Below are 17,157 nucleotides of genomic sequence, written 5' to 3'. Positions count from 1 at the left end.
AGAATTGCTCCTTGAAATCTCCCAGGCCGAAACTTGTCCCTTCACCAGTAGCATGTACCAGCTTCGTGGCCGGCTGAGGGAGAGCGCGGAGTCCGGGACTCCTGTGTTCCAACCCGCCTCCATCCCCCTTGCCTCTGTGACCCGGCCGTGGCCCCACGCCCCGCCGTGACTCCAAAGTTCACAGATCGGATCCATGCAGGAACGTCCAGGACACACAGCGGTATTTGCTGACTGCGTAAAATGAGAGGCAAATTCTGGTCATCAGCACAAAGGGGTGGGGGCTTCTTCATACCCTCCGGGGTTTGGGCTGCTGGCCCCCTACACACGGGTCCTCTTCAGAGCCAGGGGCGGAAGAGAGTTGCTCCTCAAAGATGCCACCGTTCCCCTGCGCTCAGTGTCTGCACTAGAGTCTGCATCCTGGCCGGCAGGCAGGCACGGCCGGTAGTTGGACAGGTTTTCGTGGAGGGGGTGGCCTTTGTTCCATGACCTACTTCCTTCCCTCACCGGACAAGAGAACCACAGTTTTCGTTCTGAGCTCTCTTCCCTAGAGAGCAACATATCTGTGAAAGCAAACCCAGCTCCATCTCCTTGCCGGCGGTCAGGGGCCGGGCCCCTGGGTGGACGCGGTGAGCGGGAGAGGACCGGGGAAAGGCTCTGCGGGCTGCACGTAGGCCACCTCCCTCCGAGCCTCCTTCCAGAATCTACAGACACACAAGTCCTGTGGTTCATCCGCTCTGTGCCAAGCTCCCTCGAGCAGTTCACAAAGCATTTGTTTTTACCTCAATAAACTCACAAGCCATCATCATAATAGAATTTAGTGCTGCATTCACTTACTGTCCTCTCCTCTGCATACGTCACTTACTCTGTAGACACGGATGAGAAAACAGGTTCCCATTTATTCCAAATTACATTTGTTATGACTAAGTTAGACGCCCGGGACAGCATTATAAGGCTTAGCAAATTAATTCACAGTACATTGGATGTCGCTAATCCGACTCGACAGATGCTTATCTTGGAAAAGATTTATGGTTCTTCATAATATAATCTGGTGCTACATTAATTTGTTTAGCAAAACAAATTTAAAAGGGGGAAAATATGTGCATTTGCTTCTAATGCAGAGAAATGTTAATTCTGGGAAGTGATGCTGGATGCTGAGAAGGGACAGCCAGCAGTCCTTTGGCTTCCAGGCCAGGCAAAGGGGAGAGAGAAAACGTGGAGATGATTCTCCTAAGCGGGTTCATCAGAGCACAGCTGGTCCTACATAAGGGCCCCGAGCCCGGTGCACAGAGAGCCCAAGCAGGATCCCCCCGAGTCCGCGTCGCCCCTGCAGCATCCGATGTAGACCTGGGCCCCTGAGTCTCTGTGAGCACAACCACTACCCACACTTCTCAGAGCAAATTTCAGGCAGTGAGGGTGGTCTTGGGGATCCCAGTGCTGCAGTCCGGGAGGCTGTGCATGCTGCAGTTAGCAGTGTGTGCTTCCAGCCTGCAGATCTGCATGTGAATCTGGGCTCTGCTGCATGTTGCCGTGTGACCCTGGGCAAGGTCTCTTCTCTATTGGCTTCATTTTCTTCATCAGCAAAGTAAAGCTTAGAAATGTCTCTCCTCTACGGTTGCTGTGAAGACTCAGTGAATCAACACAGCGTACAAGCAATGGGGCCTGGCACCCAAGACTCCACCGTACACGCTAGTTTTTATACCCAGCAAGAGTGACTCCAAGGAGAGGGTTGCAGGTGTCAAGGGCAAGTGTGCCCCCAGGGAATCTTGTCATCTTAGACACACCCAGCTTTGCCCACTCATTGCTGGGCCACATAAAGTCTGGAATTAGGGTTTTAGAAAGTGCTATGGAGAATTCGTTGTCAGTTCTGCTGTCCAAGGAGGGATGTCTGGAATCAAAGCTTGGAAGTTGTGAGTTTTATTTTTGCTTCTGTAGAGAAATGTTTAGAAGGGGTGTGTTATGTCTTCTTGTCTGTCTGTAGCAAAGGCATTGCTGGGCATGGGAGGGCAGGTGGCTGGTGATTTGGGGCATTCTGAAATCCCTCAGGGGTCAACATTACGTGGAATACCTGCTGGAATTGTTAAAGGGCCCCTCTTGCAGGAATCACCCTGCAAGGGAAGTGACTGGGAAGTCCCTCCTGGTTTTAATGTAGTGCTTGAGAGTGCCCCTTCCTCCCTTCAGATTCCTGGCCTCACTTGTATTAGCCAGACTTGGGTCACTTGCTTGTCCTCTCTGTGCCTCAAAGGGAATTACAGAATTAACCGTCTCACAATGTTGTAAAGATTAAGTGAGATAGTGCATGCCAGGTGCTCAGTGCGTGAGACATAAAAGCTGCTCAATATGTGTTTGCTGCTGTTAATATAATAACGATGATGATGGTGGTGATGATGAAAGTGATGATGGTGATGAGGATGGCAGTGGTGATGTTGATGGTGATGATTTTGGCAATGAAGGTGATGATAACGATGGAGCAGACGATGATGGAGATAATGGTGGTGATGGTGATGATAATGATGACAGTAATTATGATGATGGAGATGATGGTGATGATGATGGTGGTATACATGATGATGTTGATGGTGATGATGTTGGTGATTAAGGTGATGATGATGGAGCAGATGATGATGGAGATAATGGTGGTGGTGGTGATGATGTTGATGGTGATGATGTTGGTGATTAAGGTGATGATGATGGAGCAGATGATGATGGAGATAATGGTGGTGGTGGTGATGATGGTGATGATGATGATGATGGTGATGGTGATAACGATGATTGTTATCTTTGTAATGATCTGCTCCACCAGCTTGCAGCTCCATTTGCTGCTCCACTGTGTGGTCCTTTGATGAGGTCCCACGTCCTCATCCCTGACCTTGGTGCTCCATGCAGAGGTGTAGGTGGTGCTAGCCAGGAACCACTCAGAATGGAAAATCACCTGGCTCAGGTTCCCCGAGGCACTGAGCTCCAGCCTCGCCCAGTGCTGGCAGAGGGTGAGTGTCAGACGGGTCAGAAGTTCACTTAAGGTCGAGAGAGGAGGGCTCCCCACAGCGAAGTGCCATCCTTCTGCGACAGCTCTCTTGCGGCTTGTGTTCTGAGTCTGGAATCACAAAGTCTCCTGGGAGAAAAACAGAAAGTCATTTCCTGGGCTTTAATCTTAAAACCCACAAAGGGAGCTGTGGGGAACGCAAGCCGGCTGGCTGGGTGGCTGCCTTTGCCTGCTGTGGGACCTGCTGGGCCGCGGGCACTCGCACACTGCCAGTGCTCTGTAAGCGTCTCCTGCACCTGACATTCTTAGACCCTGCCCGCTGGCACCCCGGCCCCGACACTCTCCGGCCTGTAGACGCATCTGGCACTTTCTTCAACAGTTCATGTCCCTGAGTCGGAAGGTGCCCCCCTCAGAAGGGGCCAAGAGGCCCTTTAGATCCCATTGTCATTTCAGGATTGGTTCCCACTTGGATCAATCACGTATTCGTGACACCCAGCTGCCCAAGGATGCGAAGGCTCAGATGTCATCCTGGTCCTGGTAATTTTCACATTGAAATTCATTCATGCGTTTCCAAGGATGATTTCCAAGTTGCTTTGTCCTTGTCACCAGGAGGCCCTCAGTGTCCTTTAGGTGTGTCCCTCTGTAGGCACGAGGGATGGGCGGGGGTCGTCTCCTTGTGCTCTGTCGCTCGGCTGACCTGCGTAGCGCTGCAGCCTCAGGTGCAGGGCTCAGGGGATGCTCTGTTTTCTCCACGCAGGATCAGATCTGAGTGGAGGGCGTGAGATGCCACCCGGTTGCGGGAAGGGGACATGCTCCTCCCCTCTGCTGGCAGCTGCGATGGTGGTTTTGATGCTGAGACCTTTTTAATTAACTGGCTGGCTGTTTGCTACCAGGGAAGTGAATCTGTCCTTAATTTAAAGATATTTGAAGCAAATGACTAATGAACTTCAAAAGTTTTGAGTGGCTTAATTGGGATAAAAGCGTCAAGGAACAAATGAGCGTTCGGAGCTCCGCTAAACGTTCGATGCTCTGTAGTGGGCAAGGCTGGCCCGTAGGGTCTTAAGTGGGGCCTTCTGAATGGATGTGGTCGCCATGTCCCGCCGGCTGTGGCCCATCCTTCCGGCTGCGGTTTCGGATGACGACCTGTCTCGGGATCGCGTGTGTCTGCCGACAGCTCTCTGGCCCCGTCCGGCCTCCCAGGCGCTCCTCTGCCTTTGCTGAGCAAAGCTGTGTTCACACCCAGCGGGTAAATGAGCTCCGACTCATTACAGCCAGCCTGGAGTTCTGGGGAGGGTGCATCGCGGCTGTCTCTCGTTCCTTTTCTCATGCTCCTCGCTCACACTTACTGCAGTCAGTGCTTCTTCAGCGTCTTTGTTTCCCTCAGGCCTCATTCTCCTTCTGAGAGATCAGAAGGTTCTTGAATTCCTGCAGAACCTCGGCATCTCTCCCAGCGCACTTTCTACCTGGGAGCCTCAGCTCGACTCACCTGCCTGGGCCCCGCAGAGCTGCAGGGAGCTCCGAGCTGGCCCTCCCTCCACCTGGAAGTCAGTCTCCTCCGGGGTTGACGACTGGGGCCGCGGCTATTCGGGTCTCAGGTGTCCGGGAGCTGCTGGGGCCACACACACCCCTGGAGAATGTGCCTTCCTTACGTCCGGCGCTTCAGGAAACGCTGGACTGATAACAGATCCGTTTGATAAACAGTGGATTGAATTTATGATTTTCATCCCCTCACAGGGAAATGCTTCTAAGTGTTGAGATTAAATATTAGACAGAACATCATTTTTAGAATTTTTATTTGGCTATGTTAAGAGGGCCGGCTGTACAAGTCCTGGCTGCTGATCAGTTGCACAGGGAACATCAACTCCGTACTTAGTTGAATTAAACACTGCATCTTGGTTGGAGGAGGGGGCGGGGGATGAAAAGCCCAGCCCCTTGCCCTCTTTTCAAGGAGTTTAAAATCTAGTGGGAAAGCCAGACAGGTAAGGACAGATGCTCGCACAGGAGAGAATTGACAGTTAAGGACGGAAGAGGAAATGTCACAGAGCCACAACTTAGGCAATGGCATAATTGTTATTCTGGAAACGTGGATCAGAGCAGGAGGGGCTGTTCCAGGTAGGAAGGGAAGGCTCAGCCAGGCTCGGTGAGCAAATGAGTCCCGAGGGTGGGGATGAGGTGCAGGGGAACAGAGGATGGGGGCAGATACTGGGTGGGTGACAGGGCTGAGCGCCAAGCAGGAGGCCAGAGCTCCCACCCAGAGGCCTGGGCGGCAGAGGGAGCAAGCAGGCAGCCCCCCGAGACTCAGTCTCCTTGCCTCTAGAACAGACGCTGGATGAGAAAACCCTTGAGGGCCATCCTCTAGTTCTGCACCACCGTGGCCCTGTGTTCCTTCTGCCCATAGCTAGAAAAATGGCTTTGGCGCGACTTCCCTCTTGGTTTTGTCATTAGTGACATTAGGGGGGAGCTTTGCCCCCACTCCCTTCCAGCATCAACAGTCTGAAGTCCTGGCTGGGGTGGGGGCAGGAGCCCAGCGGGTCCTGTGCCCTGGCCAGCTCTGGGGGCAGCAGGGCAGACAGCTGTGGACTGGACGTCAGAGCTGCCTTTTTGGGGGAGGAGTCGCTCTTTCCCTGAGCTGGGTGAGCCCCTCCCTCGGCCCCTGCCCGCGAGCGGCCCCGCATCACAGGTGTCTAACTCGAAAGGGCCCCACTGAAGCTACCTGTAGGAGAAGCGGCGGCAGCGCCCTTGCGGCAGGTGGGTTCCCCTGAAGCTCCAGCGCTCCCCGGCGGCAGCCGCCAGCTCCGGAGACTCAGCCAAGATCACGGGCAGATGCGTGATGGGCGTGCCATATGGTCAGACGGGAAGACGAAGCCTCGGGTCTTTGCTCTCGATGTGGTTCAGTGAATCTCCGCCTTGAAGTCTGTCGCTGGGAGGTAATGACCAAGCAATAATAGAGGAGTAAGTTTCCCTTTCCAGAAGTTTCTTCCGGCAGTGGAGATGCCGAGCATGTCACAGGAGTGGAGGCTCAGAGTCTCCCCACATAGGTGACCGACATATGGGACCTGTGGGGGACGAAGCTGCCCCTGCCTTGACCCAGACCTGGCCCAGGCCCTGGTTGCCCACTGACGCTGGACAGGGAGGGTGCTTGGCTGTGCCACGTGACTTTAGGGAGTCCTGGCTTCTTTGCCTGAAGAACTGGGAAATAATTTCTACCTCGCAGGGTCGTTTGAGAATTGGCCATGTTAAGCCAGGGGGAAGCTGAGCAGACAGAGGGTGTCGGTCAGAAGGCCCAGTCCACGCACAGTCCACCTTGCTTTGCGGCTGCGTTGGGGGGATGGAATAGCACTTGTGCTGCCTCCCGCAGCACCCTCCTGAAAGGTATTAGGGTCAGGACATGCAGTTGCCCGGCCAGAGCTGTTCTAGTTGTTTTGTGGCTTTTCTCTGCCCTGGAAGGCTTCAGACAGTCAGACCTACCCCAGGAAGCCATCAGCTGACACCGCCCCCCCCCCCCGCCCCACCGTAATGTGCCAGATCAGAGCAGCCCCCTGCATGTGGTTTGTGAGAGCCCCGTCACAGGGGTCCATACCTGGGAGGGGCTGGGGGGAGGCCTGGAGTGGTCAGTCTGCACGTCCTTTGCAAGGGGACAGCTTCCTCTCTCTAGGCCCTCCCCTGCACACACGCCCCTCCCTTTAAGTAGCCTGAACATCACTTTCCAAGTTGCCAAGCACAGGCTCCACTTGTCATCTTCTCAAAAGCTCCCATGGAAGGGACAGTGCTGACACTGGGGGAGGCTCATCACTGGTGAGTTGGGGGCAGGCGGGCCTGGACGCAGCTCTCCTCACCCCCGACCCGGGCCCTTTTCACGCAGGGCTGCCGGAAGCTTCAGGACATCTTGGGTGGGGGCCTAAATCCAAGAGGAGGCTGATTTCCTTATTCACTTGCAAGTTCTTGGTGTAAGTCCAGTATAAGACACTTCTCTGTCTTCTTGGGCCTTCTAGAAGCTCCAGGGGGCCTGTCCATCAGCAGAGCCCATGCCAAGGTGGGTGGGAGAGTCAGATGCCCCACCGTGTGATTTCACATGCTATCCAAAAAGGCCGGCAGCTTGGGCCCCAGCTAGGACTCCATGGATGTGTCCTGGGACCCAAGGCAGAGCTGCTGAGAGATGCACATCTGGTCCCCATCACTATTCCCACCTCCGCAAGGAGAAACTCCGTGTCATCGGGCGGGGTGGGTGGGGGCAGGAAGAAAGGCCACGAGGATAGAGGCCACTGGAGAATGCTGAGTTGGATGAAGACTGCCAGGGAGCAGGAGGAAGACAGGCCAGCCCAGCACCTGGAGTGGGCTTCCTGGCCATCCAGAGCCAGGGCCTGCGTGTTATTTATAACACATATTTGTGAGGCCCCTCTACTCACTCTCGAGGCACCTTTTCATAGAACATATAAGCTGCCTCAACCACTGGTTCTGGAAACTCATATCGTGCCCCAACTGTAATCCAGAGGACACAGGAAGGAGAGTAGCTTATGGCGAAGGCTGACCTGCGCTCGTCTTCCACAGACGGTGTGATGAGACAGTCACAGGCTCACCCCGCCGTGTGGCATGAGCAGGAACTTGATGGCAACACCAGCTGAGATGGTGTATCGTCTGGGCAACGAGGGCAGGTGACCTTCCGAAATGGTGAACAGCTCTTGGTGATGTCTGGGACAAAAATAATAGCGCCTTCTTTTGATGTACATAGTGGTTGTGTTCTTGGAAACTTCGGTGCCTATTAAAACCTTGCAAATTGCCACAACTAGAAGGACCCACAACTACAATATACAACTATGTACTGGGGGAATTTGGGGAGAAAAAGCAGAAAGAAAGAAAAGGAACCTTGCAAAAAACACTCTGGGTTCGTATGTGGAACGGGAGGAGGCTGTCTGGGCTCAGGGTGGTTGTGGCAGGAACGCGGGACACCATGCTCAGAAGTGGCACGGGACAGAGGGCCATCTGTGGGTGAGCACGTCCCTTCTCTGCTCTGCAGAGCAGGTCGCATCCTGGCCCTACTCAACGAATGTCAGTCACTGTGGCAACCAAATATGTCCCCCACATTCCTAGATGTCCCTTGCCCCCGAGAATCCCTGCTCTAGTCCTGGGCGTTCCAGGGGCAACCCTCCACCCAGGGTTAGTCCTGGCCCTTTCCTTCACCTGAATACTGTGCATGTAAGGCCAGCCTCCATCTGTGTATGAGTTTCCTGGGGCCAAGGTAACGAATTGCCACGAGCTGGGGGTCTTGAAACAACAGACGTTCATTCTCTCACAGTTCTGGAGGCCAAAAGTCCAAAATCAAGATGTCGGCAGGGCCGCACTCTCTCCGAGAGCTCTAGGGAAAGATCTTTCCTGCCTTTTCCAGCTTCTGGTGGCTTCAGACATCTCTTGGCTTGTGGCCACATCACCCCAACCTCTGCCTCCATCTTCACATGGCATTTTCCCTCTGTGTCTGTGTCTCTCCTCTTCTTACAAGGACACCAGCCATTGGATTTAGGACCCACCCAGATACTCCAGGAAGGTCTCATCTCAAGATCCTTATCTTAATTACATCTGCAAAGATGCTTTTTCTAAGTGAGGTCACATTCACAGGTTCCAGGGGTAGGACATGGGCATATCTTTTGGAGGGGCTGCCATTCAACGCACTACAGTGGGAGAAGCTTTTGTCAGCCGTGGCTGGGGGTCTGGAGTGCCTGGGGTTTTCTCCGGCAGAGGCTGGGGGAATTGCAGGTCCTCATCCTACGCCCAGGGCCACTAGTGCTGGAGAAAAAGCAGACCTGAGGACCGTCTGAGACTGACCCTCACTGTTGCTGGCCTCCCCACCGCCTACAAGTCCAGAGCTGCCCAGAGGCCTTGGGAGCCACTGGGGTTTGGAGAAAATGAAACCTTCCTTTGTATAAATTGAGCTTCACGAATAGGTCAGGGATCAAAATGCTTGGCCTCTCACTGGCCTTGCCCTCTATAGATCTATCAGTCATTCACTTGAAAGTGTTTATTGAGCGCCTATGATGTCCCAGGTTCTGTGGTAACATCAGAAGGTAATACACACCCAGTCCCTCTTCCCTCTGGGGGCAGCAGACAGACCCTCCCACCCCCGCACATACAGATGTAAATAAGCCAACTCCAGGTACGGAGGTGTGGGAGGAGAATGTACACAGGTTGGGGCAGGTAAGTATGGCTGCGGAAGCCAGGGCCCCCCGAGGAGCTGACATTTGAGACCTGAATGATAAAGAAGATGGAGGCAGGGAGCTGAGGTGGAAAGAACATGGCGGGATAAGGGACAGAAGGACCCTGGTGTGGCCTATCACTTGAATCGGAGTGGGCAAGGTCAGAACGCTGGGCTGCGGCTAGGCCCCGAGGGTGGTCTGAGGAAGTTGTGAGGGCTCTGGGTTTATTCTGAGTGTGTTGGGATAAACAGAGTGATGTGGTCCCATCGATGCTCCTGAGGGCTCTGGAGGACAGTCCATGGGAGGAGGACAAGAGGCAGTGGGCTGGGAGCAGGGGTGATGGTGGGAATCCAAGGAAGAGGTGGAAGTGAAGGAAAGAGAACAATCTAGAAAGCCTCCCAAGTCTTTGGTCTGAGCAACCTGTGTCTTCAACTGCAAGTGGTGCCTTTGACGGAGATGGGGAAGCTGGGGTGGGTGCAGATCATAGAGCAGTCAGCAGCCCCTTTGGGCCACGTTGAGTTTAAGCTGCCATGTTAGCTGCTCCAGAGGGGATGTCTGTGGGACTCCTGGGTTTGTGAGTCTGCAGCCGGGGAAGGGCCTGGCCTGGGGTGGAGATTCAAGAGCCATCCGGTGTCTAAGTGGTGTGTGGAAGGTCAAGTGGACCTGGAGGGGGTGTGGACGGCATGAGAGAGGGATGGAGGACAGGCCCTGGAGAGTTAGCTAAGCATGAGGCAGGGTGCCCAGGGAGGGGAAGCAGAGGGCGGCCCCGTGGGAGCCTGGAGAAGGAAGGGTCTCTCCAAGGGGGGCGGGGGAGGAGCAGGGGGAGGGGAGGAGGAAGGGATGAAGTGGGGGGCCGAGTGGTCCATGTCAGAGCTCCTGGGAGGCAAGAGGGATGAGCACGAGGTACCCATCACCTTCGTCCTTGTCAAGGTTAGGCAGTCGGACGCTGGATAAGAGAAAGCCCCACTGGAGGGGAGTGGAGGAAGAGGTGGGGCGAGCGAGTGGAGGCCGTGGGGGAGCCTGAGATTTTGAGGAGTTTGGTCTGAAGGAGATTGGGGATGCACAGGGTAGAGGACTACAGAGGTTAGAGAATTTTTCCTGGGGTTTTCTTTTTTTTTTTGAGGAAGATTAGCCCTAAACTAACATCAGTGCCCATCTTCCTCTACTTTATATGTGGGACCCCTGCTATAGCACGGCTTGACCAGTGGTGCATAGGTCCGAACCCGGGATCCAAACCGGTGAACCCTGGGCCACTGAAGCGGAACCTGTGAAGTTAACCCCTGCACCACTGGGCCGGCCCCATTTGCTGTTTTGTTTTGTTTTTTTTGCTTTGCTGGTTTTTAATGAGGGCGTGTTGAGGTGTGTTGGCCTGCCAATGAGAATGGTCCAGTAGAGAATGAAAATTGCTGATGGAGGGGAGAAGAGATATTGTGGAAGCAGACTCCTTAAGCAGGCAAAGAATTGGCCCTAAGTCTGTTGAAAGGCCGACCATGCACAGTCAAGCTACGCAGGACAAGTGGGGCTTGTGGTCGAGAGAGCGAGAGGCATCCGTGAGGATGTGGGTCTGGAGCCCTGCCTGATCCCACGGAAGATGTTTCTCCTTCTCACTGGTGAGGATCTAGCTCGGGTGGTCAGTGCCCATGAGGGACATGGAGGAGGTGCTGCCCTCGCAGGTGGGGACTGACAACAAGCAGGTACATGGAGGGCGTTTCCGATGGCCGTGGCACCTGCAGAGAGTCAGACCAAGTGATGGGGTTGGTGGGGTTGACTTCGGCGGGGTCGAGGAGGGCCCCTTGGAGGTGGGCGTGCGAGTGAGACCTGACTGGAGGGCAGGAGGTTGCTGGGGAGGATGCGGGCCTGGGGCCTTCCTGGCAGGAGGGAGGCCAGATTCTGGAAGAGAAGGAAGGAGGTGGTAGGGCTGGAGCTCGTGTCGGAGGGGGGTGCACGCGGTGGTCCTGGTCAGGAGCAGGAATTTGGTGTCTCCCTGAGTTCAAACAGGAGCTGTGGGAGGGCAGTCCCAAAATATGCAAGCTGCTTCTGCCCCACTGACCTTGGCAATGCCCTGGGCCTCACCTGTGACCCCTCACCTGGTGAGGTGAGCTCGGTGTCCCCACCTGGTCACCTAACGGGTCAGTGGAATCTCAAGAATGCGTCCTAGATTGCACCCTGCACCAGTGCCTGCACCCCTCCTCCGGGCCTTGCAACCTCCCCTGCCCGAGTTGGAACTGGTTCTTGGGCAAACCCCACCAGGTGCACTGAGCGTCCCAGGCGTTTTCCCCACCTTCCGTCAGCCCCTTCCCAGGTGTGGGGAGCGACTGCGGGAGCACACCCTTTAACAGCCTTCTCCAGCCACACCAGGACTGGCCTTGCTCCTGGCAGAGGTGCTGAGTCCATCATTCTTCCCTCTGAGGCCCAGGCTTTATTGGCAATGCATGTTCCCTGGGCCTCCATGGGAACGTGGGCCAACATTCAGGGCGTGCAGACCCCAGACCCAGGGCTGGCCCTGCATCCAGAACCCTCATCCGTGGTCTCTGCTTGTCCTCAGAAGACTGGGAGCCCCGTCTGCTCGGTGGAGGGCTGCCCCACCATGTAGATTAGGCAGAGTGCCCGTTCCCAAAGGCTTGGGAGACACGTGTAGCAAGGCCACAACTTGCTGGCTGCCTTTGATGGCTCAGTGGGTGCTGGGGACCTGCTAGTGCCTCCCGGCCGTTATTAGGAAAATTGAAGCATCTGGGCTGGTCATGGAGGCTGCCACTTAATGGAGAACAGACACTCTCATCTTGCTTGGCGGAACCCAGCCTTCCATGGGGTGGGTGCCATGTAGGGCAGAGCGGAGACTGCAGCGAGGAGAGGGAGGCAGGAAGTTTTCACATTTCCTAAGCTACCCTGAAAACCCATGCCTGCCATCCTCCTGGCCCCCTTCCAGCTTTCCCTTCCCATCAGCAGTTTACCCTTGGGGCAGCCGGGCTGTTGGTCACTACTGGGACACTTAAAATCCCCATCCACGCCCCACCGTGGCGAGGTGCCCCTCTGGCTCCTGTGTTAAGAACCTGGCAGCCTAGAAGGAGAGGAGGCCTCCTGGGATCCCTCAACTGGAGCAGCCGCCTCCCCTCCCCGCCCCTCTTCCCTTTACCTCTAGACCCCTGGATTCTTTGTCCCCATCTCCTGGCCTCACCGTGACTCCCCTTGTTTTATAGTCACTTTTCTCAGATGTCTGGCCTCCCTGCCCCCAACCAGTGCCAATAACAGCGAATCTCAGCTTTGAGCCCAGCACTTTCTGTGGGTGACCACCCAGCCTCGGAGCTCCCTCAGGGACAGGGACAAACCTCTCACCCCAAGTCCCGCAGCCCCTGTGCCCCCAGCACAGCGCCTGGCCCACAGCTCGCCCCACATCAGCTTTGTGAACAGTGTGAAAAAGGCAGCTTCTGGGCTTAGAGACAGTTGTGGGGCGGGGTCATCAGGCTGAAATGCCGTGTAGGTCTTTAGGAGAGACAAAGGAAAAGAAAAGGAGAGACAGGATAACAATGTTCCTGCTTTTCAAAGTCGCCAAAGCCCAGCCTGAGCAAGGGGGCTTCTGCTCCTGCTCGGACCCTCCACGCCCTGGTCTCCATGCACACCAGGGCTGCATGTGCACGGCCAGCCCGTGCCGCACCTGCCATTGTCCACCACCACCCCACGTGGGCGACCGTGGTCAATTCCAGCTCGTGTCCAGAGTGAGCAAAGCAGTCGCGTCTTGGAGAAAAGAATGTAGCCACTGGCCTGCTGCCCTGCAGGCTCCAGGTAGCCGGGAAGCTTAGGGACACTCAGCTCAGCCGAGGTTAACTGGTCCTGCAGGCGGGGTGCAGGCAGTGGCCTGCAGGAGGGGAGTCCCATCCAGGTGTGGAGAAGTCTCCTTTGGTAGGGCCCTGGGAACCCCGAGCGGCAGGGTCATGCACTGCCCAGCAGGCAGGGAGGAGGAATGTTGCTGCTATGGCAAAGCTGATGGAAGAGCAGCAGGATGGGCGGTCCCGGATATAGGTGGGGGTGGGCAGCCCCTCACTCAGATGCTGTGCAGAACATCTCACGCCCCTTCCCTGCCCGTGCGCTGAGCATCCCTGTTCCTCTGGTCCTCAGGGACATGCCAGCCTAGGAGTTGAGTAAGCTCCCTGGGATGGGGCTGTGTCCATCCCGTCCTTGAGTCCCCTGGTGCCTGGCCTAGGGCCATGAGCATGACCAACGTTCAAGGACGGCCTGTGTCATGAACAAGGAAGCCTTATGTTGGATACCTGCCTCCTCCCACCATGGGAATGAGGCTCTTTGAAAAGAGCCTGTGCTGCCCGGGGCCCCACTGCCTGTTAGTAGCCAACCCAGGATTCACATCCAGGTCACCTGACCCATCTGTGGCCTGAGAGGTCACATTAGGGCAGCATTCCCCACTGAGCTGGCCCCAGGACATTCCTTCCAATGGGGGCTTTACTTTAAAACTTTTATGTTAGAACTGAAGTGTCTGGGGAGGACTCAGGCTGACAAAGGTAAGCGGGTTTTCCTAATACAGGACTCCTGGAGCAGCTGTGGTGGGAATGTACATGTAGTAGGCTAGGGTGTCATTAGTAAAGTCAGCTGAAAAAGGAAACTGGCCAGTTGTTTTGCCTGCAGAATGAATTTATTCAGGAACAACCAAAAGAATTGCAATTTGGGACATGCAGGCTCTGGCAGACCACAGGCAAATCCAGAGAACAAAGCAGGGAAGCTGCTTTTATAGAGAAAGGGGGAGGTGGGGGGGGGGGCCGTAATAAACAAAGAGTCCATTGGAGGAAACTGGGAGTCTGAAGTGTAGAGGCTTCTCATTGGCTGGGCTGTGGCGTTTCTCATTGGCTGAGCTGCAGTTTTCTCATTGGCTGAGCTGCGCTTTTCTCATTGGCTGAGCTGCGCTTTTCTCATTGGCTGGGCTGTTGCCAGGTGGAGAGAGAAGTCTTCCTTCCTCCTGCTGGGTAGTGATGTAGAAAACACCTACCTGCGGAACATGCAAGCGTGTGCTTCCTGGTTGGTGTAATTGATGATGTGTGATAGGGTCTGAGAGCACCCCTACAGCCCTTCCAACTCCAATTGAGTTGAATTTTTTAACCATTTTCACAGAATGCCGATGTGTATCACGCACGGCCTTGAGGGGGTGGGAGATGACAGTGTTTCTCAAACTTGTTTGACCACAGAACCCTGAGTGTGAGAATCTACCAGGGTGGTGTCACATGGGTCACTCCTTGGGAAGCACCTCTCCAGTGGCTCTGTGGTCCACAGATGCAGCCTTTGTGGTTGACCACGCCATCAGTGAGTTAGTCAGCACAGATAGGTCATCAGGGGTCAAGACCAGCACTTCACAGGACTCAGTTAGAACAGGGTTGGCAAACTGGTCCATGGGCTGAACTTGGCCCTCCTCCTGCTTTTGTAAATAAAGTTTTATTGGAACACAACCACGCTCATTCATTTAGATGGTGTCTCTGGCAGATTTCTCACTTCAATAGCAAAGTTGAATAGTTGCAACACAGATCGTACAACCCACAACACTAAAATATGTCCTCCATGGCCCTTTATGGAAAACTCTTGCCCTCCCCTGGAGTAGAGTCACGCACCAAAGTGAACCCCCAATGAGAAAGGCGGAAGTGCTGGGCTTGCGTGCAGATGCTACTACACTACTTGCTTTCGTTTGGGGAGCTGTGATGGGGTGGGGATGGGTGAGGAAGAGAAGGAGTAAGAACATATAGAAGGATGTGGGTGCATGCCAGGACACAACAGGACTGTAGGGGGTGCTGATCATGTATGGACCATTGACTGGGCTCTTTGAGGGGTGTGGAGGTCACAGCTGGAAGGCGCCAGGTGGTCTTTGTCTGAGAGATGGAAATGATTATTCCCACAGTGCAGCATGGCATGGGCGTCAGAACAGAGGCTGTAACTGGCCCCGTCCCACGCTGCTCAGACAGCCGAGCAAGGCTTCCCCTCTTCTCCCTCTCCCTCCCCCGAGGAATTACCCTGAAATTGAGGTTGGAGTAATTTGGGAGCATAATGAAGAACTCCCCTGCCTTCGTGAAGCTTCTGTCTAGGGCAGAGACAGGTCTCCAAAGTGTGCTCAAGCCAGTGTGACGCGGAAGCTTTCCGGGTTGTAGCGGAGACACACCTGGTTCTGAGAGCCCGGGATGGGGTGGGTGTGGGCTGAACTGCTCGGGGGGCTTGGCTGAGGAAGAGAATAGAATGATGAAAATGGGGGGAGTGTCCAGGATGGGCCAAGAAGCCAGACTGTTCTGCTGCTGCCAGTGCATCCCAGGGGGAAAACTGGACCTGAGATGCCCATGGTCACTGCGGTGGAGGTGCTGACCCTGGAGCCCCAGTGAGTGCCTTGGGCTATGGGGATTCCTGTACTAGTCTGCTCGGGCTGCTACAGCAAAGTGCCAAAGAGCGGACGGCTTACACAACAGGATTTATGTCCTCACAGTCGTGGAGGCTGGAAGTCCAAGATTGAGGGGCGGCAGGGTTGGTTCTCCCGAGGCCTCTTCTGGGCTCCTGGACCACCACCTCCTCCCTGGGTCCTCATGTGGTCATCCCTCTGTGCAGGGGAGAGGGGGCTCTGGTGTCTCTTCCTTATAAGGACACAAGTCCTGTTGCAATAGGGCTCTGGCATCCGACCTCATTTAACCTTAATTACCTCCTTAAAGTCCCCATCTCCAGATACAGTCACATTTTGGGGTACTGGGGGGACATAATTCAGGCCACAGTGCTGAGTAGGAAAGGAAATGGTGCTCCATTCCCCATGGGATGAAGAGACATGGATGTGGAGGGCATCCCGTAGAACCTTTTGCAGAGGCTGTGTGTGTGTTTGGGGGGGCCCACTCTGGGCGGTTGTATTGAAACTCACAGTGGCCAGGGGGTTGTGTGCACTCTGAGCGGACCTGTTCCATGTTCCACCCTCTTTCCGTATGTGGTGGGGGAGCCTCAGGAGTTGCCTGGCTTGGGAATACTTTACCAGGAGCCGGAGGGTCTGCTTCCTGCAGTGAGTGGGCTTCTTGGCGGGGGGCAGATGCTGGCTGGGGTGGCAAGCTGGGAGCCTGGGGGAGCTTTCTGGGGGAGGTCTGGTCAGGAGGACGTGGCCAGGTTTGGTGTATCCGGAGGCGGGTTTCGAAGTCTCCAGACACGCTGTTTGACCTCAGGGAGGGAGAATTGGCGTCTCAGGAAACAGGAAGGAAACAGAAGAGCCCGGGAGACAGAGGCATGCCATGCCACTGCACGGGCTGGCCTTCCTGCTCTCCTTTTCTTCACCAAGTCTTCTCCCGGTGGAGAGCCCCTGCTGCACCGCCCGCCTGAGCCCAGCCCCTGGGGGCTGCCGCCAAAGCCGGCCCCTCTGCACAGCACCACCTGCGGGCTATCCCCATTGCCTCCGTCTGGGTTGCATCTACTCTATCCTGAGTCCTCGCTCAGAGCTTGGGCCACATGGCCTGTGCACACCGGGGCCCTGCGGCAGCCAGTGTGTGGATGCCACGTGACGTCTCGCTCAGCACCCTTGCCGGCCATTGGGCTGCGCATCGCATGGTCGCAGCTGGCAAGGCCTGGGCGGGAGCCTCAGGAACCTGGGAGGGAACCTGAGCCTGGGAACCTCAGAACGGGAGGGCCCTTGGTTCCCCTTTGTCACTCTGAGCCCAGAGCCAGGCTGTCCAGAGAGTTGATTGGCTCCAGGTCCCACGCCCTGTGTGTTCAGGGCTCCTGAGTCTGCCAGCCTGGCTACAATCCCTCTCCTTTGCTGAGGAAACTCACGGCTCCCTTAAACAGTATTTATTGCATGGCCCCATGGAGCAGACACTCTCCCGCCACTCCCTGCCCTGGCCTCGTCTGCCCCATGAGTGCCACCTCCTGGCAGTGGTGTCCCTTTGGGATCCCCTCCCCGGGAGCACGGTTTGGGCCTGCAACTTGCTCCTACCCGCTGGAATGTGGTGGAGGTGACAGTGCCCTCGGCCTGGGATTACCTTACAT

At 55.6% G+C, this 17,157-nt stretch overlaps 1 protein-coding gene across 1 annotated transcript in view; it reads left to right on the top strand.

Annotated features, from left to right (window-relative positions):
• AJAP1 (adherens junctions associated protein 1) overlaps positions 1–17,157 on the top strand; it is a 128,595-nt gene that overhangs the window by 62,879 nt on the left and 48,559 nt on the right. The window lies entirely within an intron of this gene.

The sequence above is a fragment of the Equus przewalskii genome, chromosome 2 (assembly GCF_037783145.1).
Source record: "Equus przewalskii isolate Varuska chromosome 2, EquPr2, whole genome shotgun sequence".
Classification (NCBI taxonomy): Eukaryota; Metazoa; Chordata; class Mammalia; order Perissodactyla; family Equidae; genus Equus; species Equus przewalskii.
This window is presented reverse-complemented; position numbering and strand designations above follow the sequence as displayed.